Genomic DNA, 26,477 nt, shown 5'->3' on the forward strand with positions numbered 1-26,477 from the left:
ACTACTATAATACTGCCTCCTATGTACGAGCATATAACTACTATAATACTGCTCTTATGTACAAGAATATAACTACTATAATACTGCATCCTAGCTGTGAGGTTGTGTTTGTAGCGCTTCTGATGTCTGGAGAAAGCTCAGGATGTGGCCACCCTGGGTGGAGAAGATCTCTCAGCAAGGCCCAGGCTTCCAGGCCTTCTGTGGGAAGAAACCCCCAGGCTCTTTCCACTGTGGATGTAAATTCTGAAGTGATCAATGGAAGTAAAACCAGTGCAAGTATGAAGGTTTGAGGAATAGTCTATATCTCAAAAGTAAATGATAAAGCAGCAGTATGTTCACCTAAGAAAGTTGAGGTGAAGTAGTCTACCAAGGCTTACAGTGAGCAGAGCAGTGACTTCCAAAAGGTATCCTATCCTGCAGGGTGCACAGGAGGTGAGACAGGGTGCAGCACATGCATCAGGTGTGCAGCTTACTCCTCCAGCACACAGGCCGTGGAGGACATCTCTGGAGAGGCTGACATCGCAGGAGAACCTGTAGCAGTGTGAGGTGGTGAGCAGCATGGCAGGCTTAGGTCACACCAGGTCTCAGTCTGGAGGTGGCAGTAGCAAAAATGCTGAAAGATCTATGGATGTCGCACAAGAGATATCTGCAGAGACGTCTCATGGAGTCTCCAAGACAGCTGAGTTCAAATAGCCTGAGAAACTGCCCAAGACTAGACTCCAAACGAAAGAGACCTGTGCACCTGAACCGCAGCTAGAAGAGGACACGTAAAAGCTGAAGGGACACAAACAGATGCTGCAAATGGAGATGGACCATGTGAACGTGACCAAGTTGAAGACTGCAAACCAGGCATGTGCAAGCGTCTACAACCATAAGCTACATTCGGTCAGCATGGAATTTGGTGACCTGGTGAAGCAGATGGACGCTGTCCTGGACAGGATGGGACTACTTGCCAAGTCCTGTAGAAATCAGAAGCAGTTTACTAACTATAGTCTGAACTTTGATTCAGAGTCTGGATTTTCTGTGGAGACTGAGCCGATGATAAGACCTGTGCTGCAAACTATCAAGTTTTTATTTCAAAAAGTTTAAATTTATGAACATGAAAGTGTGCAACAGCAGCTGCAAGAATCTGTTGCTGTCCTTGAAGAGGAGCTTGGACCTCAGATACCAGCACTACAACTCCCAGGATGCACAGAGGAGGACAATGGACTTGTGTCCATGAATCCAGGTAATGGGGTGACCAAGCAGAGCTCTACTGCTGGGGCAGAGACTGGGGTTGATGGTGGCCATGTACCTGAGGGGTCAATGGCTGGCGGTAATGTAGTATCTGAGTGGGATATATCTGAGGATAGCATAGAGATGGAAGGGCTGGTGGAATCTCTGAAAAGTAAGGCCTCATGCACACGACCATGTCCATTTTGCGGTCTGCAAATTGCAGATCCACAAAATATAGATCCGGTCCATGTGCTGTTCAAATTTTTTTGCTAGCCCGTTGACTTGAATGGGTCTGTGTGATCCATTGTCTATCTTTTTGTGGAAGAGACATATGGATGTGGAAAGCACATGGATGATCCGTGTGCTTTCAGCATCCGTATGTCCATTCTGCAAAAAGACTAGGGACCACGGACCCATTAGTCAATGGGCCAGAAAAAAGAACGTGTCCTAAACATGTCTACAAAATGCGAATGTCAATGGGTCGACAAAAAATGCAAATGCAACACAGACGGTATTCTTATTTTGCGGATCCACAATTTGCAGACCGCAAGATACATACGGTCGTGTGCATGAGACCTTATGAGGTTGATTTCCCCTATCTATCTATAAACACAAATGTGTAAAAAGTACAAAAGAAAAGCAGTGTATTGTTCTCTCAGGCTGCAGCCATGTCTTCTACCCTTCTCTCTCTTATGCTGCTGCATATAAGGCAGGAAGTATAGGAGGAGGGTGCTGGGTCTAGTTTGGATAACTTTTGTCACACACAGTGAAAATGGACATTTTGTTGGAAGGAATTTCCTAGTTAGTAATTGTACAAAATATAATTGGTTACACCATGTGGAGCTGTAATAAACTACAGAATACTAAACCAAGATAAATACCACTCCCCACACCTAAATAGTGTCACAGCTAGGCAGATTTGCCTTTCAGGTTTATGAGAAAGCTGGGTTACCACCATGTGGAGCTGTAATGGACTATATAATACAAAATCTACCAAGGTAAATTCCACTCCCCACACCTACATAGTGTCACAGCTAGGCAGATTTGCCTTTCAGGATGCTCGGTAAACTGGGTTACCACCATGTTGAGCTGTAATAGATGGCAGAAAACGAAATCTACCAATATAAATCCCACTCCCACACCTAAATAGTGCCACAATAGGAAGATTTGCCTTTCAGGATGCTGGGGAAGCTGGGTTATCACTACGTGGAGCTGTAATAGATGGCAGAATACTAAATCTACCAAGATAAATCCCACTCCCCACACCTAAATAATGTCACAGCTAGGCAGATTTGCCTTTCAGGATGCTGGGTAAACTAGGTTACCACCATGTGGAGCTGTAATAGATGGCAGAAAACGAAATCTACCAATATAAATCCCACTCCCCACACCTAAATAGGGCCACAATAGGAAGATTTGCCTTTCAGGACACTGGGGAAGCTGGGTTATCACTACGTGGAGCTGTAATAGATGGCTGAATACTAAATATACCAAGATAAATCCCACTCCCCACACCTAAATAATGTCACAGCTAGGCAGATTTGCCTTTCAGGATGCTGGAGATGCTGGGTTACCACCATGTGGAGCTGTAATAGATGGCAGAAAACTAAATCTACCAAAATAACCCGCCCCACTCCAGTGAGAGAAAATGTCTCTTCGGATAGAAACCTTCACCATCTGTCAGAAATCTATCAGATCTTACTTTCTAACAACAGTCATTGGTGCAGATTTTGTCATGGACTTCGCTCCACAAATCCTCTTTCCATTGATTCCAGTGGGGAATCCTCATGATAAGGCCTCATGCACACGACCGTTGTGTGCATCCGTGGCCGTTGTTCCGTTTTCCGTGATTTTCTGCGGACCCATTGACTTTCAATGGGTCCGTTGAAAACTCGGAGAATGCACCGTTGTTCATCCGCTGCCGTGATCTGTGTTTCCTGTCCTATTTTTTTGACGGACAACGGTTCACGGACCCATTCAAGTCAATGTGTCCGTGAAAAAACACGGATGCACACAAGATTGGCATCCGCGTCCGTGATCCGTGGCCGTAGACTACTTTCACACAGACGGATCGCAGATCCATCTGCATAAAAGCTTTTTCAGAGCTGAGTTTTCACTTCGTGAAAACTCAGATCCGAAAGTATATTCTAACACAGAGGCACCTGAGGGGTTAATTGTGCGGATCACAGCCCCCTGTAAGAGATCGGGTGCTGCCAGGCAGCAGGGGGCAGTCATGTACAAAGTTCTTAGTATATTCTAACTTGAAGCGCCCCCATCACTATGGGAACGCCTCTGTGTTAGAATATACTGAGTTTTGACGATCTAACTCAAATCCGATGGTATATTCTAACATAGAGGCGTTCCCATGGTGATGGGGACGCTTCAAGTTAAAATATACCATCGGATTGGAGAAAACTCTGATCCTATGGTATATTAACTCCTGACTTTACATTGAAAGTCAATGGGGGACGGATCCGTTTGCAATTGCACCATATTGTGTCAACGTCAAACGGATCCATCCCCATTGACTTGCATTGTAAGTCAGGACGGATCCGTTTGGCTCCGCACGTCCAGGCGGACACCAAAACGACTTTTTCTTCATGTCCGTGGATCCTCCAAAAATCAAGGAAGACCCACGGAAGAAAAAACGGACACGGATCACGGACCTTCGTACCCGGTTTTTGCGGACCTTAAAAAAAAAAAAACGGTCGTTTGCATGAGGCCTAAACCATACAGGGCTTTGTTCCGCTTGTGGTTTTCAAAATCCGCACCATGGAGAAAAGAAGTGTCCTGTCCATTCTTGTGCGGATTCTGCTTGGAATCCACGTCCACAATTTCCGTTGGAAATGGGATGAAGCGGCACCATAAACCGCGTTAAAAAACATCAGAAAAACTCATACACAAAATACCTGATGCTGATTTTTTTTCAGCGCTGAAAATCCTACATTTGAACTTACCCTAAGGCTATTATGGGGCAACAATGGACATTGTAGGGAGAGGGGTATAAGAAGAGAGTACTATAACTCCCAGCATGTCCAGACTGTTATGTGGTATTAGAGGACATTACAGGGAGAAGATATAAGGAGAGGACTACAAGTTCCAGCATGTCCCGGCTGCTATTATGTGTTATCAGAGGACATTACAGGGAGGAGGTATAAGAGGGGAGTACTACAACTCCCAGCATGACTAGACTGTTATGTGGTATCAGAAAACATTACAGGGAGAAGGTATAAAGATGGGACTACAACTCCCAGCATGTCCAACACAAACACCGCCCATAAGTGGGTGTTTCAGGCAGATACGCGGCGTTCCCGGGGCAGGGCTTATATGTCCCGATTTTACCGAGATGTTGGTAAGTACGCCAGACTGTTGTCATGGGGCATCTATGGTTATTGGGGCATCTATGTCATGGGGCCACTAAGTCAATTTTCCTTTACACCAGTTGTGCTTTATTTTCCCCATGGAGGGAAACCACTAACCTGTCACATACACACAGCACAGTCTCCAGGGTAACACCTAGAATGTAGGGGCTCCTGGGAGGTTCAGTCTCCAGGGTAAAGCCTAGAATGTAGGGGCTCCTGGGAGGTTCAGTCTCCAGGGTAAAGCCTAGAATGTATGGGCTCCTGGAAGGTTCAGTTTGCTGCCCAACATGGAGAGGATGGAGCACCTTCCCTGACTGCAGGATGTCCCTGTGACTGCTCTCTGCAGCAGCTGGAAGGTGGCCATGAAGAAAGCCTGCAGACAAGCTTTTCACAGCAGGTTATGCTTCATGCTACTTGTCTTTCAGAGTTTAGTGGCCCTTTCAGTATAATATGGTGCCATGTATCAGGAAGAACGTCCATGAGGGGTCAGAGGTGATGGTCGTATACGAGGTCCTGTCAGAGTCTGAGGGAGAGTATAACATGGTGCCATGTATCAGGAAGAACGTCCACGAGGGGTCAGAGGTGATGGTCGTATACGAGGTCCTGTCAGAATCTGAGGGAGAGTATAACATGGTGCCAGGTGTCAGGAAGAACGTCCACGAGGGGTCAGAGGTGATGGTCGTATACGAGGTCCTGTCAGAGTCTGAGGGAGAGTATAATATGGTGCCATGTATCAGGAAGAACGTCCATGAGGGGTCAGAGGTGATGGTCGTATACGAGGTCCTGTCAGAGTCTGAGGGAGAGTATAATATGGTGCCATGTATCAGGAAGAACGTCCACGAGGGGTCAGAGGTGATGGTCGTATACGAGGTCCTGTCAGAGTCTGAGGGAGAGTATAATATGGTGCCATGTATCAGGAAGAACGTCCATGAGGGGTCAGAGGTGATGTTCGTATACAAGGTCCTGTCAGAGTCTGATGGAGAGTATAACAGGGTGCCAGGTGTCAGAAGGAACGTCCACGAGGGGTCAGAAGTAATGGTCGTATACGAGGTCCTGTCAGAGTCTGAGGGAGAATATAACATGGTGTCAGAAGGAATGTCCACGAGGGGTCAGAGGTAATGGTCGCATCCAGCATATATGAGGTCCTGTCAGATACATGAAGTACAGAGAGGAGGTGGGGATGTGGCTGATGAGCAGCAGCTCTTGTATGCAGTCTCCATTACCACAGTCTGTCCTGTCTGTACTTCATGTCTCCTCATGGACTCCGGTCCCACAGAGATTCAGTTGAAGATCTTAACAGCTGTATTCAGGACCGTAATGCCTGACAAGCAGAGCAGAGAGGAGGATGAGGCAGCTCTTTACCTCAGTGTTGTAAAGTAACTTGTCCTCCTGTGTGATCAGGACAGGTTTTGTGTGAACTAATGGGATGGCGGCCATTTTGTTTCCCCTGATGATTGCTCCCCAGACAATACTAGCCATTATAACTATTAGGAATATATTTATAATAAAGTAATATTTAATTATTTTCAGTAATTTTATTTTCTTAACTGTTACACTACTACAGGTACACACTAGTCTGTTTAGGCTGTCAATAATATGAATGCTTTTATCTCCATAGAACTTCACCAACCTGCAGTCCTATGTTACACCAAAGTTAACATAGTGATAACTCTCTGAGTACAGATAATGTAGTAGATGTCACCTGCAGTCCTATGTAACACCACAGATAACACAGTGATAACTCTCTGAGTACAGATAATGTAGTAGATGTCACCTGCAGTCCTATGTAACACCACAGATAACAGTGATAATGCTGAGTACAGATAATGGAGTAGCTGTCACCTGCAGTCCTATGTAACACCATAGATAACACAGTGATAATACTGAGTACAGATAATGTACTAGATGTCACCTGCAGTCCTATGTAACACCACGGATAACCCAGTGATAACTCTCTGAGTGCAGAAAAATGTAGTAGATATCACCTGCAATCCTAGGTAACACTACAGAGAACACTGTGATAACTCTTTGTGATAACTTATCTGTGATGTTACGTAGGACTGCAGGGGATATATTTTATTAACTTTAATATATAATTTGCAGTCCTATGTAACGCCACAGATAAGTTATCACTGTTGTCTGTAGCATTACATAGGACTGCAGATGACATCTACTACATTGTCTCTACTCAGAGAGTTATCACTGTGTTATCTATGGTGTTACATAGGACTGCAGGTGACATCTACTCCATAATCTGTACTCAGAGAGTTATCACTGTTATCTTTGGTGTTACATAGGACTGCAGGTGACATCTACTCCATTATCTGTACTCAGAGAGTTATCACTGTTTTATCTGTGGTGTTACATAGGACTGCAGGTGACATCTACTACAATATCTACACTCAGAGAGATATGACTGTTTTATCTGTGGTGTTACATAGGACTGCAGGTGACATCTACTACAATATCTACACTCAGAGAGATATGACTGTTTTATCTGTGGTGTTACATAGGACTGCAGGTGACATCTACTACACTATCTGTACTTAGAGAGTTATCCCTGTGTTATCTGTGGTGTTACATAGGACTGCAGGTGACATCTACTACACTATCTGTACTTAGAGAGTTATCCCTGTGTTATCTGTGGTGTTACATAGGACTGCAGGTGACATCTACTACATTATCTACACTCAGAGAGTTATCCCTGTGTTATCTGTGGTATTATATAGGACTGCAGGTGACATCTACTACACTATCTGTACTTAGAGAGTTATCCCTGTGTTATCTGTGGTGTTACATAGGACTACAGGTGACATCTACTACATTATCTGTACTCAGAGAGTTATCCCTGTGTTATCTGTGGTGTTACATAGGACTGCAGGTGACATCTACTACACTATCTGTACTTTTTCTCAAACTGTCAGTTTTGCTTTTGACTGAACCAACAATGTTTTTGCTTGTAGGTATATCCTGTTTTTGATTTGTTTTGTTCTTAGCCGACGGCATATCTCATACTCTAGACACATCCAAAACGGCATTCACTATACTAACTAAAGTCTGAAGGCACTGTGCTGTGCTGTGAAGACAGGTAAAAAGGTTAATTAGTATGATACATTGTATATGTGCTGGTAGAGACTTGCCCCGGTGTCTTTACACATGAGTGGAATATATAACATTCTTATTTGCACATAGGCATTTACTAAGCAGCAGCAAATATAAAATCTGCCTCTTTCTCCTGGTTGGCCCCTATGTTCGTGCCCATGGCAGTCCCCAAATATCCATATTCTCTTATCTCTGATGCAGTCCTCCTCCCCAGATAGGAGTGACAACCCCTTTTATTGTACCGTAGAAGCAGTAACTATCAGATAGATAAAAGTAGGCATTTTTATAGACTGGGGGCCTTGGTGGACCCCATAGCGGTCCCCTTATCTGATTGTTACAGGTTGCACTGGTGTTTAAAATATTCACAGATCAGTTGCTGTGGTACGGAAGGGGTTAACACTGCACCGCTTCCTTCTGGGGAAACACTTTTCAGTGGTGGAGCGTGGGGCTGACAGTCATTTTTATAAAGGAAGTCAAATCTGTTCCGTGACTCTCACATCTGACCCTCGCTTCCTTCTCCGCGCGGCTTCTCATTTCCCAACAAAAACATTTTTTTTTTATGTAAAACTCGTCTAGACTCAGTTCAGTCCCTCATCGGCCATTTTCATCTCATGTTGAGTAAAAGACGGGTAGATCTGCCCCACCTCATTCGTCACCTTGCCGACACTGTCCGAAAATGGAACCGAGGTCACTAAATCTAAATGTTTTTCACGCGGCGTAACGGATTGGGAATCGGACATCAAGTCGGCAGAGTCGCGCCCTATGGCACTTGACGGATCTTAGTCCTACACGGTTGGTTTTTGATCTTTCGTTGGCATGACTCGGTCGATTTAGAAAGATCTTGAAAGGGTTAAAGTGGCTGTCTGGTTTGAAGGAGCCCACTTGCCATTGGTTTCAATAGGCAACATGTAATGCTTGACGTCTCCTGTGGTGGCGCTGTAGAGGAAGTGCACACTGCTAGCTCCTCCTCCAGATGACCGCTGATCGTTCGAGGAACCCCGCTAACCAAAAGGGCTTATCCAAAGCTGACAATTTCACGGTGGGCCGAGACTGGTAACACTGCTACATCTGTTATTTACGAACAGTGTCCACAACTTTATATTCAAGATCTTTGCTTGCTGTCAGTGAATGGAACCCATTTTGCTGTTGACTCAAAACCAGTCACGCTCATATCCAGATCCAGCTATCACAGGTCGAGAGACATGATCGGGAAGGTTTTTCAGCATCAGGGTGGAGCCGTGGAGGTATCCATTCCCTGACAGCAAGCACAGAATTAAGCTATAAGTACAGTAGAAAGTTGCAGAACTTTCCACTCCCCAGTAATGAGCAGATATTGTAGCTACGTAAACAGACACCCCCCCCCCCCCCAGACGCACAAGTCCCTCCGCAATCTGCGTTCAGACGCCCCCGCACACATCAGAACTTTATTTTTTCCTCAGGATAATTCATTTTTCTTCCCTTTCCACGTTAATGTATTTCTTGCAGTCGGAAAATAACAGATTATTAAAAAACAATTGTGAACGTAGATCTCCTCCGCGTGGCGTCCCCCCCCCCCCCACGACGTCACTGCATAGATCAGGGGGATGGAGTACCGAGGGTAGTACTCAACATGTGTAGTCAATGCTGTCCGGGGCCCTGAGTGGACTCCAGTTCATCATCATTCTTATGATAGGCAGCTCTGAAATACTCTGTGCTGCTACCCCCCCCCCCCCCCCCCCCTTCCCCTGATGTTTTACACTATGTACTTCCCAGTCGCAATTGTCTCCATTACCCTCCTCACATCGTGACATTGTCCCTGCCACATGTAGCACGGTCCTTACTAACATCAGCACTTTGCTCTCCTGAAATACTCTGTGCTGCTGCACCTTTTCACATGTCCCCTTCTCCACATCATGACACTGCCCTTCTCACATCCAGCCCAATCCTCGTGAGTCACTGGACCACACAAGCTCATAGCTGTCCTGAAATACTTTGTGCTGCTGGGGGGTGGTACTCAGCCTTTCCCACCCATTCCTCTTGCTTTCATTCTCCGGCTCACACCATCATGCCTTCCTTGTCCTCGCCGAGCTCATGTCTGTTATCTCCTTAAATACTCTGTGCTGACGGAAGACCCGCCTTTGCCAACGCACAAGTAATGAAACCACTAAGGGTTAAATACGCAGGCACCAACTCACTTAATTTTAGAGAAATGACTTACATTTATTTTTAACTTCCGTAAAAAAAATAAGTTTTCTTCCTCTGTGGCTCCAATTAGTTCAATTTTTTTTTTATCAGTCTCAAGGGCCAAAACAAGGGTCTGATTTAAAGGGTAACTCCACCCAGAGCCTAAAAATTCAGGCCTGACTTCAGCAAGCCCCAATAACCCACTTCCTTCATATCACACACACAGGGGGCCAGGAAGCTGAGATACGAGGAGCTGTTTGGTGGGGTCCTCACAATGTAGCTGTCCCTGTGGTTGCCTGCTCCATGGAGGTCCTGTCCCTTCATGCCACAAACAACAGAGGGTCAGCTACATGGAGAAGACCCCACCAAACAGGGCCTGCGAGAGGGATAGCTCCATTTTTACACTTTGAATGAAGCTAAGCTTTAAAGAGGAGGTCTAAACATGGCAGCTCAAAATAGGTCATGTCCGACTACCCCCCCCCCCCCTCCCCCTAATAACTTTCTTCTTCCTGTGCTGAAATCCTAAATTCCCATGCCTCACAGTGGGACAATCAGTCTGGCTTCCTGCCGCTGTTATCTCCCTGCTAGGAGCTGTATGCCTTTAATTCATCCAGTCTCAGTGCCTCATTTAACGCTTTCAGCACCGGCCCAGCTGCAGCTGCCCCAGGGACACAAGGAGCGTCTGTCACGCTCGTCAAAATTTTAGGGTCCCCGAAGGAGAGCGGACTTGTGACATCAATCTGGGCAAATCAATTCAAATGGAATCTCCCATTCATGTCACCAGTGTACGGAAATCTCCTCGCCGCGCGCTACTAATCCAGCGGGACGCTGCGTGCAGCCCGGGATGGAGTCAGCTTCTTCTGCAGACGATATTCTTCTGTAAGGAGCAGAGGTGGCTCTTGTCGGTTTTGTGGCACAAACTTTTACTTTGTTTCACAGAATGGTCATTTTTAACACAGAATGGGCAGAGATGTGAGTAGAGAATACAGCTGTAGTGTCACAGAAAGCACAATTCTGTCACACAAAATACACTGCCGTAATTCTGTCACACAAAATATACTGCTGTAATAATAAGACACAAAATATACTGCTGTAATACTGTCACAGAAAATACACTGCCGTAATTCTGTCACACAAAATATACTGCCGTAATACTGTCACACAAAATATACTGCTGTAATAATAAGACACAAAATATACTGCTGTAATACTGTCACAGAAAATACACGGCAGTTATTCTGTCATACAAAGTACACGGCTGTAATTCTGTCACACAAAATACACTGTCGTAATTCTGTCACACAAAATATACTGCTGTAATAATAAGACACAAAATATACTGCTGTAATACTGTCACAGAAAATACACTGCCGTAATTCTGTCACACAAAATATACTGCTGTAATAATAAGACACAAAATATACTGCTGTAATACTGTCACAGAAAATATACTGCCGTAATTCTGTCACACAAAATATACTGCTGTAATAATAAGACACAAAATATACTGCTGTAATACTGTCACAGAAAATACACGGCAGTAATTCTGTCATACAAAGTACACGGCTGTAATTCTGTCACACAAAATACACTGTCGTAATTCTGTCACACAAAATATACTGCTGTAATAATAAGACACAAAATATACTGCTGTAATACTGTCACAGAAAATACACTGCCGTAATTCTGTCACACAAAATATACTGCTGTAATAATAAGACACAAAATATACTGCTGTAATACTGTCACAGAAAATATACTGCCGTAATTCTGTCACACAAAATATACTGCTGTAATAATAAGACACAAAATATACTGCTGTAATACTGTCACAGAAAATATACTGCTGTAATACTATCACACAAAATATACTGCTGTAATACTGTCACAGAAAATACACGGCAGTAATTCTGTCATACAAAATACACTTCTGTAATTCTGTCACACAAAATATACTGCTGTAATACTATCACACAAAATATACTGCTGTAATACTGTCACAGAAAATACACTGTCACACAAAATACACGGCTGTAATTCTGTTACACAAAGTACACTGCTGTAATTCTGTCACACAAAATATACTGCTGTAATACTATCACACAAAATATACTGCTGTAATACTGTCACAGAAAATACACTGTCACACAAAATACACGGCTGTAATTCTGTCACACAAAATACACTGCCGTAATTCTGTCACACATAATATACTGCTGTAAGACTATCACACAAAATACACTGCTGTAATTCTGTCACACAAAATACACGGCTCAAATTCTGTTACACAAAATACACTGCCGTAATTCTGTCACATAAAATATACTGCTGTAATACTGTCACAGAAAATACACGGCGGTAATTCTGTCACACAAAATACACTGCCGTAATTCTGTCACACAAAATATACTGCTGTAAGACTATCACACAAAATACACTGCTGTAATTCTGTCACACAAAATACACGGCTCAAATTCTGTCACACAAAATACACTGCCGTAATTCTGTCACATAAAATATACTGCTGTAATACTGTCACAGAAAATACACGGCGGTAATTCTGTCACACAAAATACACTGCCGTAATTCTGTCACACAAAATACACTCATGTAATTCTGTCACACAAAATACACTGCCATAATTCTGTCACGCAGGATGCACTGCTGTAATTCTGTGTTTCCCTTTTGGACTTTTGCCCTAGCAGTGGGCATGAGAATCATGAGGTAGCTTGCCCACCACAACCAGGGTTAAGTCACCACCTTACTTAGGATGCTGTGGCCCCTGCATGGGCTCCATAGACCATATGACAGCTCATGGTCACACCGAGTTCTCTTTACACAGATAAGACCGGGTATAGGGACTGAGACCCCATAACTTGTGATGAGTGCTCTTCAGTCCCTGGAGGACCTGGCATGTCTTGAAGTCAATAGACGCATTGTAATGCTTCATTTCTCCTGTGGTGGCGCTGCAGGGAGATTAAACAGTTGCTGATGGGTTCCTCCATAGATTACATCTGATTTTAAGGGTCCACTGTAATCACATGATCTTTGGGGACCCTTCTCGTAAAAAGGGAATGGTATGAAATGGACAGCCTCTTTAAGTGAGGACATGGACATACATGGGTTCATTTATCAACCTGGTGCAAAGTAGAACCGGCTTAGTTGCCCATAGCAACCTATCAGATTCCACCTTTCATTTTTGACAGCTCCTTTGGAAAATGAAAGGTGAAATCTGATTGGTTGCTGTGGGCGACTAAGCCGGTTCTACTTTGCACCAATTTGATGAAGGACCCCAATAGTGCCTTGAGTTCCCGCTCTTCTAGAGCGCCTTCAGTATAACAGTGGTTCAGAGGAAACAGATGCTACAAGAGAAGCAGAAGACACGTGTAGGACTTCAGCCCCTGTACCCTCCCGGGACCTTTACACCGACTGTATGGAAATGTCATATCATAGAGAAATCTGCAAAACCCACATGTGGGGACCTAGAACCTTACACCCGACTTCCTGTCCTTCCACCCAATGAAGAATGCTACAGTCAGCCTCTTCGCAGACGGGACTGGGTGATAACAGAGAGCAATACATTGTATTTACCTGAAGACTATATGGGGTGGAGATGGCACTGACGTTACAGGTGGGTCCTGAGGGCAGGAAAGGACACTGTGTCGGGGGGCACTATGGCATTGTTAGTCGGGAATTGTGTCTGGCAGTGTTTATAGGGGAGAATTGATGTTTTATGGCCCTACATTTCTTTTGGGACACTTTGGCACTGTTAGTGATGGTACTGTGTCTGACACTGTTTATTGGGGCAGTTTGGCACCATTAGTGGAGGCACTGGTATTGAAGGCACTGTGGCTAGCACTATCTATCTGGGCACTATGGTACTCTTAGGGGAGGTACTGAGGCTGGCACTGTTTATGTGGGCACTATGGCACTGTGAGGGGGGTAACGAGGAATGCACTGGTATTGAAGGCACTGTGGCTAGCACTATATATGTGGGCACTACGGCACTGTTAGGGGAGGTACTGAGGCTGGCACTGTTTATGGTGACACTGTGGATCTGTTAGGGGATGTACCGAGACTGGCATTGTTAATTAAGGTACACTGACTGGCGCAGTTGATGGGGCACTCTGGCCGGTGCTGTTTATGGGGCCACCATGGTACTTTTGGGCAAGGTACTGAGGCTGGCACTGTTATTGAAGGCACTGGGACTAGTACAGTTTATGGGGACACTATGGCAAGTACTGACGTTGGCACTGTTGATAAAGGCACTCTGGCTGGCACAGTTTATGGGCCACTCTGTCTGGCACTGTTTAGGGGGGCACTTTGTCTGGCAATGTTTATGTGGGCACTTTGCTTGACACTGTTTATGGGGGCATTCTGGCTGACATTGTTTAGGGGGCACTCTGGCTGGCACTGTTTATAGGGGCACTTTGGCTGGCAATGTTTATGGCGGCACTTTGGTTGGCAATGTTTATGGGGGCACTTTGGTTGGCCCTGTTGCTCCCAGTAGGATGGTCCAACTATATGTGACAATGTGAGGGTGGCACAGGTACATGCTTCTATTGCCTTGGGTTGCCCCTCCCATGGCCATGCCGGCGTCTCTGGCACTGTTGTGTAGCCCAGCCTGTACATACTCATGAGATGGACAATAGCGCTACTGTCAGCCGCCCCCTGCCTCACGTGATGGCCCTGTGTGGATGTCCCCTTTCCGAGGTGCTGTCATGCAAGCAAAGAGGAAATACCAATTTTCCCAGTGACAGAACTGGCTTGGGCTCAGCTTCCTAAATCAGGGCCCCCACTAATTGTCAGGTCAGCCCTAATGTGTTGGGAATTTTAACCCTTTCGACTGGACTCAGTAGACATGGTACTTGTAGTCCCATAGCCACCATAAACACCTGACTGGTTCTACCACTACCCAGGAGCTGTTAGTCCTGGTCCCATGGTTGTTGCTGCACCAGATAAGGTCTTCATAACTCACTGCTCAGGTATGTGGCCGCGTCCCCTTTAACTGTGTTGTATTTTGTGCATATTTTACAGCTGGATCATGCAGGCTGCGTGCCATTACCCTGTCTAATATTTATGAGTAACGCATTTTACATCCACTATGTTGCCCAGGTTATGTATCTGACGTTGTATGGAATGATCAGTCTCTTGTGTACGAGCGTGACTCTGCTAGATGAGAGCGAGCGAGCAGCAATACAGCAGAGAGTCCATTGTAGTGCATGTTCTCTGGTTATAGGAAGTGGGTTTGTCAGCCTGCTCTGTGCCGTCTCTCCCTATCCCACGCCCAAACTTCCGAATGTGACTTGTGCATCCATTTCTCATGACGCTTAACTATGTAGCGAGAAACCAATATTAAGGCCGAGAGGAAATGGGTGGGAGCATGTGAGAGGCAACTCACTAACATCCCAAAATACTTCCTATTGTATCAGACCCCAGTGGATTCAACATCATGTATATATCAGCATCAGACTAAACCAAACGTCATCGATATATCTGCGTCAGGCTCAATGGAAATTCATGGAAACTTCATCAATAAATCAACCTAACACTCTATGGAAATGTGATCAATATGTGGGTATCAGACCCAATAGAAATGATGAAGTTGACCGTAAGGAACATCAACCTCTTTCCCGTAATCATTGACCTACAAAGTCTACCAGATGCCTTCAAAAGTTCCCTCATCTCAAGGCACCTCTATGAGGAATCACAAGAGTTTATTTCACTCTCCGTTCCAGTCATCCACACCCGGGATGGACCAGCCCCAGATTTCCAAGGCTTGTCAAGTCTTTCATAGGAGGCGTCTCCAAGACAAAGTTGACTAACTGAATCGACACACCTAGCTCCATCGCTAAAAGTTCTAGTGAACAGATCTGTCCATTTTCTTGAAGGACATGACCAAAGATGACAATTTTTAACATGCGGAGTAGAAACGACACTCCCAACACACCCCTTTCATGCTGCCACCCCTTTCCCTGATTTCCTCATAGTAACCCTTGCTTAAATCCCTTCCAACAACCCCAAAAAGTCAATCAGTCCTACCGTCTCCTTTTTGTCAAGCCGATAAAGTGGTGTTATGGTATGTCAGGTTGGTGATAACTTCTCCAGCCAAGACCAGGACTAGGTGCTCTCTGTACTTTACGAGATGATGTGAAGATCTTCTCCTCTTTGGGTAGATTGACGTGCTCCTCTGTATTTTATGCCAGCTGGGGTGGATGTGGCTGAGCTGATAGATCCTCCTGCTGCTGCTGCTGTTGTCTGCAAAGAAATTCCCTTCCCCTACAGACAGAACTGATTTCAATGTGGTCTCACTCACTCCACCCTTTGTACTGAGTGATGTCACATTGTGCGTGTGGATCTGTGTGTGAGGGAGCGAGGGAAAGAGAGAGAGAAAGCTACAGATGTATTCTTATTAAGACTACACACACCCATTGTATACAGGCAGCGAGCGAGGGGAAGTATGTGATTTTACATGGGGGTAGGGGGGTATAATATACCGCTGGAGAGAAGGTTTACATATCCTGTAGTTTAGATGGCTGCTTAGGCTTGTATTTTATAGTAATAAGATGCTGGGTAGTGAAGTTCCTGGTAATACGGATATAGTGTAGAACAGGGATCAGCAACCTCCGGCACTCCAGAGCTTCTGAAACTACAACTCCCAGAATGCTCCATTCACTTCTATGGGAGTTATGCAAATAGCTGATCATCTTTGCATGCTGGGAGTCATAGTTTCACAGCAGCTCAAGTGCCGAAGGTTTCTGATCTTTGGTGTAGAAGATTAGTGATCAGGTGCATCAAGGAGCTTGCACTCTAATCTACTTAATTTGACAGTTGAACCATTACTCTAAATAGTTAGAATGACATTTGATATACACATTGACCGAACCATCATCTCGTAAACGATCATTTCACTGATCCAGCCATACATATTCTAGTCCATATTGTTAGGTTAGGTTCACATGGAGTTTTTCCTGCACATATTTTGGCGTAGACTTGCATAGAAAACAGGGCTAAATCGGAGAAGCGAATCCATGGCTCATACAACTGAGAATCAAAATCCAAGGGTCAGCCTCGGATTTCTGCCAAGGTTTTTCTGACAGAAATCAGTCAACAGTCATTCAAAATGTGCAATGGAGAAACCATTCATCTGGGAACATTCTGGGAATGCACTTTTTAAGACATGGAGTTCATAGGCTCTAGCCACTGTTGGACAAAAATTTTAAACACAGCCAAATTTCACTCAATGAATGATTGTTCTGGTTGAAATTTTCCGTTTTGATCAACTCCTAGACTACTGGATACATCGTCTGTCTGTGCTCAAGTTCTAGAGATTTTTTGATTGTCCCAGTGATCAGACTCCCATCAGCCCATGCGTAGATTGATTGATTAAAAAACGATTGTACATCAGGTGAAATTTAATAATGAATGATGACAAGCCATTGTTGTCTAGAAAAAAAAGTCTGTCTGTGTTTTGTCCGATAGTCGATGAATGAACGTTCACAAAAATATTCTTAAACTTACGTGTCATTGAAAAGGCCAAGCTGTAATGTCCAATATGGGTTAAAATGAGTATAGCTACGTCAGCACAACAATTGGTCACCAAGTGATCATTCATTGAACAGTTCATCAACAATTAATCTACTTCTGTCTAATGTGTAAGGTCACCAGACGATTATTCGAAGGGTGTTCGACCATTAAATTACTTCTGTCTAATACGTAGGGTCACCAGACGATCTGTCAAAGGTTGTTCTAACATCGACCTACGTTGGTCTGATGTGTAAGGTCACCAGATGATCGTTCAAAAGTTTTTCAACCATCAACCTACTTCTGTCTAATGTGTAGTGTCACCAGACGATCAGTCAAAGGTTGTTCAAACAGCAACCTACTTCGGTTTAATGTGTAGTGTCACCAGATAATCATTCGAAGGTTGTTCTAACATCAACCTACTTCTGTCTAATGTGTAGGGTCACCAGACGATCAGTCGAAGGTTGTTCTAACAGCAACCTACTTCTGTCTGACGTGTGGGGTCACCAGACAATGAATCGAAGGTTGTTCTAACAGCAACCTACTTCGGTCTAATGTGTAGTGTCACCAGATGATCATTCGAAGGTTGTTCGACCATCAACCTACTTCTGTCTGATGTGTGGGGTCACCAGACGATCAGTTGAAGGTTGTTCTAACATCAACCTACTTCTGTCTAATGTGTAGTGTCACCAGACGATCAATCAAAGGTTCTTCTAACAGCAACCTATTTCTGTCTGATGTGTAGTGTCACCAGATGATCATTCATAGGTTGTTTGACCATCAACCTACTTCTGTCTGATGTGTGGGGTCACCAGACGATCAGTCGAAGGTTGTTCTAACAGCATCCTACTTCGGTCTAATGTGTAATGTCACCAGATGATCATTCAAAGGTTGTTTGACAATCAACCTACTTCTGTCTGACGTGTGGGGTCACCAGACACTCGATCGAAGGTTGTTGTAACAGCAACCTACTTCGGTCTAATGTGTAGTGTCACCAGATGATCATTCGAAGGTTGTTCGACCATCAACCTACTTCTGTCTGATGTGTGGGGTCACCAGATGATCAGTCGAAGGTTGTTCTAACATCAACCTACTTCTGTCTACTGTGTAGGGTCACCAAACAGTCATTCAAAGGTTGTTTCGACCCTCACCCTATTTCTGTCTGATGTGTAGAGTCACCAGATGATTGTTCCAAGGTTGTTTGACCATACTTCTGTCTAATTTGTATGGCAGGGATGGCCAATCTGAGGCTCTCCAGCTGTTGCAAAACTTCAACTCCTAGCATGCCCAGACTACCTACAGCTATCAGCCTACAGCAGGGCATGGTGGGAGTTGTAGTTTTACAACAGCTGGAGAGCCGCAGGTTGGCAATGCCTGATGTCTCTTGGTGAGTAGCTGCTTGGTGGTGGAGAGAGAGATAAAGGGGGGACTTCCATTTAACAGCTGTTGTTGTAAAACTTTTTGGCATTTTAGATGGTGGCCATTGAACTCAATAAGTGTCCATGTACTCTATTTCCAGAATCTTTCTTTGTAGGAGAGACGGTACACCCCTCATTTATTATTTCCATATGGAAAGAAGATCCCCAAAATGGACAGTCTCTTTAAATGTATTCCTGGTATGTGATTATTATGGTCTAAACCTGACGATGCATACCGCCATTGATTCCTCTTTAGAGTAAATCCTCATGACTACGAATTACATTTCGCTTTATATTAATAAATTGCATTAATAAAAACGTACTTCGCCTTTTGCTGATGAATCAGTTGACTTTTCAGCAGGCACTTAAGATTAAGTGACATTTCAGATCTTAGATCTCTGGGCGGATGCGTTTGACCTGACAATAAAGTTATTTTATGGCTCAGCTCAGCTGCCGCAAGTCATCGTATTGGCGCCACCTACAGGCAGGGAAACCGCAGTGGCTTCCTGTTTTCATCCTCTTGCAGTCCATCGATGTTTAGGCCAAGTGACTTCAGTTAATATGCAGATGACAATGCCATTATGAACAATATCAAGGGGGACATTGATAGATTAGAAGGGGTTGTGATGTTCGGAGAAGAGTGGCCTTGTCACCGTCTCACCTGCTGGCGTCGGTAGTTCTGAATGATCTGGGGCATGGATTCTATTTTTGTCAAGGAGAGATGATGATGATGATGATGAGGGAAAACTTATGACGGGATGTGACTCAGCATTCAATGTACGTGGAGCTGGAGCCTGCTGCCTTATCCGAAGAGGATGTGTCTAACCTGGCCGGTGATGACATGAGTGGACAACACTTTCTGAACCACCATAATGCCTATTGAGAGGTTAATATAAAGGGTGTCCTAAATAATTGTCTCTTTGATGCACTGAAGGGAAGTGCTCATTGTCTCCTGGTCCATTATCAGCAGCAGAAGTAAATTGTGCCCCCCTAGGCAGCTGCCTAATCTGCCTAACCCTCATCACGGCTCAGCGTCGTACATAAATCTACACGTTTACTGCATATTAAAATAACAAGTATGTGCCTTGGCTGACATCAGTGGTCTAGTGATAAAGGGGTATTGCCTCCGAAAGGTCTAAGGGGCAGAGTGTTGCATGAGCAGCATACACAGAGTTCTATGTATACAGCACATCCATGTAGTGTGTGTATATATATATATTGCTGTGCACATGCTCCCTATGCAATGCTGGTCCCTAAGATCTCAAATCAGGGGTCAGTCTGTTAAAGATATTAAGTCGCTACATTGTAGGATATTTAGTGTTTTTTTATCCCTAGGATCCCTTTAAGATGGCCGTAGGCTTGATCTTCTAGATATTGATCAGATCCTTCAACAAGCTCATTTCAGTGACAAGGGACTTAAAAGGATTGAACATCCTTTCCCCAGTCTGATCCTTTTGTTTTCCGCAACATAAGCAGTGTCTGGCAGTCATCTATCTCTCCGACTCCACCGAAATAACAAGTATGACCACTGGCTACCATAATGACCATCTGACATGGGTCCATGCTACTTCTTGTTTTGAAAAACAGCTAAATGGTCAGTATGCTCATCACTGATTGGCTGAATCCAAATGAAATTCACTCATAGCATTTTCTTTTGACTCTGCCTTACTCAAACATGGAGAGAAGTCACCACCTCAGACTGGTTCCATATCGGGTTCCCATGTATGGTGTAAGGTCTCAGCAAACCAAAGAGGAGGGAACCGGCCTACTAGGCAAAGTACCCTTCCGTCTGAACGAACACCAAGCTAACTTTCTGGTCCTAGAATGGAGTATTTTGTGGAGTGAGCAAACATAAGAACCATGGTTGCCAACAGTCCCTAATTTGAAGGGACCATCTCTAATTTTCAGAGACAGTCCTTGCAAATTACGGTTATCCAAAAATGGGTGCGGCTTATGGAAGCACTGCCTATAAGTGAGAGGGTGGGCTTGGGCATTCCCATGATGGGTCTTGCATACCCCCAAATTGACTAACTACAATGTTGGCAAGTAGCTTGAACTCCGAGCAGTAGCTTCTCTGCTGTGTTATTCTGCAGGGACCAGAGCACATCCAGCTCTAATATTAAAAGTGTTGTCGGACCCCCAAGCTCAAATCAGTGGTCACATGCCAATTGGGGACACGTTATTATTGAGGCCAGGGAATTCCTGATACGGTGCATGTGATGACAAATGGGACATCTCATTTCCCCACCCCAAGGGACCAATGATGGGGCCCTTACTGCTGGAAAAGAGCACCAGTGAATAGGTGAATGGTTTACTTATTATATTAAACACAGCTTAGACAATCCCATTAATATACAAGAATATAACTACTATAATACTGCCTCCTATGTGCAAGAATATAACTACTATAATACTGCCCCTATGCACAAGAATATAACTACTATAATACTGCTCCTATGTACAAGAATATAACTACTATAATACTGCTCCTATGTACAAGAATATAACTACTATAATACTGCTCCTATGTACAATAATATAACTACTATAATACTGCTCCTATGTACAAGAATATAACTACTATAATACTGCTCCTATGTACAAGGATATAACTACTATAATACTGCTCCTATGTACAAGAATATAACTACTATAATACTGCTCCTATGTACAAGAATATAACTACTATAATACTGCTCCTATGTACAAGAATATAACTACTATAATACTGCCTCCTATGTACAAGAATATAACTACTATAATACTGCCTCCTATGTACAAGAATATAACTACTATAATACTGCTCCTATGTACAAGAATATAACTACTATAATACTGCCTCCTATGTACAAGAATATAACTACTATAATACTGCTCCTATGTACAAGAATATAACTACTATAATACTGCCTCCTATGTACAAGAATATAACTACTATAATACTGCTCCTATGTACAAGAATATAACTACTATAATACTGTAGTGATACACCGGCGCTTGCACTGAGTTGAACTGACGCAGCGGTACCGCAACGGTATCGCCACCGTTGGATATCAAATAAATGATGTATGCAATATATATGTAGGTACTGCGTGACTTGTACTCCCTATTGCTTTCTCAATCAGAATGGCACCATGAAGATACGCAGTGGTTATAACAGGGACTTACAGTTTGGTTGTGATGTCTTAATCCTAGATGTTCCTCTGTGGGCACTGTTCTTCTGCGTCTTTCCAATTCTCTTCTTTTTTCTTTTTTCTTTTGTTTTTGGTGCCGTCCGGGATGAGGAAAGGTTTGGGGAGCTGGGCCCTAATAGTAACAACATGGTGCCATTCTGATTGAGAAAGCAATAGGGAGTACAAGTCGCGCAGTACCTACATATATATTACTATAATACTGCCCCTATGTACAAGAATATAACTACTATAATACTGCTCCTATGTACAATAATATAACTACTATAATACTGCTCCTATGTACAAGAATATAACTACTATAATACTGCTCCTGTGTACAAGAATATAACTACTATAATACCGCTCCTATGTACAAGAATATAACTACTATAATACTGCCTCCTATGTACAAGAATATAACTACTATAATACTGCTCCTATGTACAAGAATATAACTACTATAATACTGCTCCTATGTACAAGAATATAACTACTATAATACTGGTCCTATGTACAGGAATATAACTACTATAATACTGCCTCCTATGTACAAGAATATAACTACTATAATACTGCTTCTATGCACAAGAATATAACTACTATAATACTGCTCCTATGTACAAGAATATAACTACTATAATACTGCTCCTATGTACAAGAATATAACTACTATAATACTGCCCCCTATATACAAGAATATAACTACTATAATACTGCTCCTATGTACAAGAATATAACTACTATAATACTGCTCCTATGTACAAGAATATAACTACTATAATACTGCTCCTATGTACAAGAATATAACTACTATAATACTGGTCCTATGTACAGGAATATAACTACTATAATACTGCTCCTATGTACAAGAATATAACTACTATAATACTGCTCCTATGTACAAGAATATAACTACTATAATACTGCTCCTATGTACAAGAATATAACTACTATAATACTACCTCCTATGTACAGGAATATAACTACTATAATACTGCCTCCTATGTACAAGAATATAACTACTATAATACTGCTTCTATGCACAAGAATATAACTACTATAATACTGCTCCTATGTACAAGAATATAACTACTATAATACTGCTCCTATGTACAAGTATATAACTACTATAATACTGCTCCTATATACAAGAATATAACTACTATAATACTGCTCCTATATACAAGAATATAACTACTATAATACTGTTCCTATGTACAAGAATATAACTACTATAATACTGCCTCCTATGTAAAAGAATTAACTACTATAATACTGCTCCTATGTACAAGAATATAACTACTATAATACTGCCTCCTATGTACAAGAATATAACTACTATAATACTGCTCCTATGTACAAGAATATAACTACTATAATACTGCCTCCTAAATACAAGAATATAACTACTATAATACTGCTCCTATATACAAGAATATAACTACTATAATACTGCTCCTATATACAAGAATATAAATACTATAATACTGTTCCTATGTACAAGAATATAACTACTATAATACTGCCTCCTATGTAAAATAACATAATTACTATTCTACTGCTCCTATGTACAAGAATATAACTACTATAATACTGCCTCCTATGTACTAGAATATAACTACTATAATACTGCTCCTATGTACAAGAATATAACTACTATAATACTGCTCCTATGTACAAGAATATAACTACTATAATACTGCTCCTATGTACAAGAATATAACTACTATAATACTGCCTCCTATATACAAGAATATAACTACTATAATACTGCCTCCTAAATACAAGAATATAACTACTATAATACTGCTCCTATATACAAGAATATAACTACTATAATACTGCTCCTATATACAAGAATATAAATACTATAATACTGTTCCTATGTACAAGAATATAACTACTATAATACTGCCTCCTATGTAAAATAACATAATTACTATTCTACTGCTCCTATGTACAAGAATATAACTACTATAATACTGCCTCCTATGTACTAGAATATAACTACTATAATACTGCTCCTATGTACAAGAATATAACTACTATAATACTGCTCCTATGTACAAGAATATAACTACTATAATACTGCTCCTATGTACAATAATATAACTACTATAATACTGCCCCTATGTACAAGAATATAACTACTATAATACTGCCCCTATGTACAAGAATATAACTACTATAATACTGCTCCTATGTACAAGAATATAACTACTATAATACTGCTCCTATGTACAAGAATATAACTACTATAATACTGCCTCCTATATACAAGAATATAACTACTATACTATTGCTCCTATGTACAAGAATATAACTACTATAATACTGTCTCCTATGTACAAGAATATAACTACTATAGTACTGCCCTTATATACTGCACAAGATTATGAACCTATAGAGTTTTCATTTATATGAATTCCATACAATGGTAGCCATCACCCATTGCTCAGTAAATAAGATCTCAGCTCGTGGTTATCTGGATGGCCGGATTTCCATATTTCTCAGCAGCTCATCATGAGCCGTCACACGGGGCACCTCATATAAGATTCAGCACAGCTGGGCTGTGCTCAGGAAGGAAGTACTATTTATATACTGAAATACTGACTGTCGTTGCAGATGTGTCTCTCACAACGTGAACAGCGATGACATCAAATGTATATTCTGGGCTCCTGTGGTGCTGTCTCTGCAGGGGATGTCTCATGATTGGCCAGGTAGAGTCACAAAGTGGAAAGTCAGACAGGCTTATGCCTGGGCTATAATTCTCCAAGCAACAGGCATAAGTGGAACTTAAGAACCTGTAGCGAATGGGATGAAAGAAGGTTATAATTGAAGGAGCCTGCAAAGTGTGGAGTCTAGGCTCTGAGCAAGAGAGGAGAAAGTATGTTAACTTTGGGTATAAGCCAAAGCCATTGCCAATGGCTGAAGTTAGGTCTACCACAGAATACACCTTGAATGTGCAGTTGTGCCCCTAAGGTCCCTTATGCCCATCAAAATTTAACCCTGTCACATGGTAGAGAACTTTGTGCCTCAACGTTTTTGGTACCAGATTGTGGAAGACCTGGAACTGTTTCAAGATGACATTATCCTCATGATTGATATAAAATGGTTGGCCTATTTGGATGTACCATAGATATGGAATAAGTTGGTGGCCTGCTCTGTATCCTGACCCTAACTCCATGGAACACCTTTGAAATGAACCTCAACCCAACAGCAACGAGTTTCATTGCTTGACATGGCTGAATTGACGGACATTCCCCAAGATCCTCTTTGTCTTGTAAACCCCCAACCACTCCAATTTAGTAAAAAACTGGATCAAAAAATGTTGGCTATTGTTTGCTCGACAATGATGCCTTGGTTTATAAAAGATGTTGGCCATATTGATTGATTATGTGGAAGAGGTTGCTTATCTTGCTGACCTAAACTCCATGGAACACCTACGGAATGAATTGGAACCATGAAATGTGACCCTGGCATCATCATCCAATGGTTTCTACCCAGGCCTTATTTTTGGAAGCCCAAGTACAAGCTTTCTTCAGCCAAGTGAAAAATATGTAGCTTGCAACATAAACAGTAGACAAAGATGCAGTCTACCCCAACTCTTCAGTCCAGAGGGTCCCACAAAGGTCAGGGATCAGTGGCCCCCCTTATCTAAATATTGGAATTGCTTAATATTTTGTATTACTCCTTCCTGACTTTGACCGTTGCAGCCATCCCAGTGTCCACCAGGAGCCAATGCCAAGGTTTGATGTCTCCACTGAGGGAAGGAGGGGGGAATAAGAACCTAAGGAACCTGATAAGCTCCAAACCGTTTAACACCTAGGCTTCCAAATGTTTGGCATCAATTTGTAAAGTTAGGTTCCTATGTCAGCATGGCAATGAAGTAGAAGAACTTGATGGCTCCTCAGAGTTATGACCCAAACTCCACTCAACACCTCCAGAATGAACAGCAACGTGAACTTTTGGGGGTTCTGAATCTCCGTGAGTTGGTATGGGATGTGCCAGAACACAAAGTTCAGATTTTTCCTCTGGTGATACCCATTATGGATTTCATTGCTCTTTAATGAGAAAGATTTGAAGAAAGTAAGCAATCAAGTTAAGATACTTACCCACCTGTAATAACACACTTTAAGTGGATGTATTCAGCAATGATTAGTTTATGGCCATAACATTTTAGGGTCACGTGACCCAAGTTGTTGCACCTGATGGTAATTTACAACCAGATGCTGCAAAATCACCGGCTTCTAGATAAGCAAGGAATCAGAGTTTCTCTGAGTTCATTAGCTTCTGGCAATGTCAGGTCATTGGCTCGTATCACACATCACATCGATCTATGAGACAGCCTACCATGGTCAGCGAGTTTCTTCTGGCTTCTGATTCTGTTTTATTTATAAACGCTAATGGATGGCCATCACTCTAATCTATAGATTCCTCTGCTGTTCCTGTAGCTTTAATCCACTGTGATTTTAGTCCTTGCTGTTAACCCGCAGTGCACCATACCATTCAGCTTATAA

General features: G+C 42.7%; 1 protein-coding gene across 1 annotated transcript in view; it reads right to left on the reverse strand.

Annotated features, from left to right (window-relative positions):
* Positions 1–16,190, reverse strand: part of PEA15 (proliferation and apoptosis adaptor protein 15) — a 60,129-nt gene extending 43,939 nt beyond the window's left edge. The window contains exon 1 of the mRNA XM_040411473.1: positions 15,885–16,190. The gene's annotated coding sequence lies outside the window, so the exon portion shown is untranslated. The remainder of the gene's footprint in view (positions 1–15,884) is intronic.
* Positions 16,191–26,477: the final 10,287 nt, after the last annotated feature.

This window comes from Bufo bufo, chromosome 11 (assembly GCF_905171765.1).
Source record: "Bufo bufo chromosome 11, aBufBuf1.1, whole genome shotgun sequence".
Taxonomy (NCBI): Eukaryota; Metazoa; Chordata; class Amphibia; order Anura; family Bufonidae; genus Bufo; species Bufo bufo.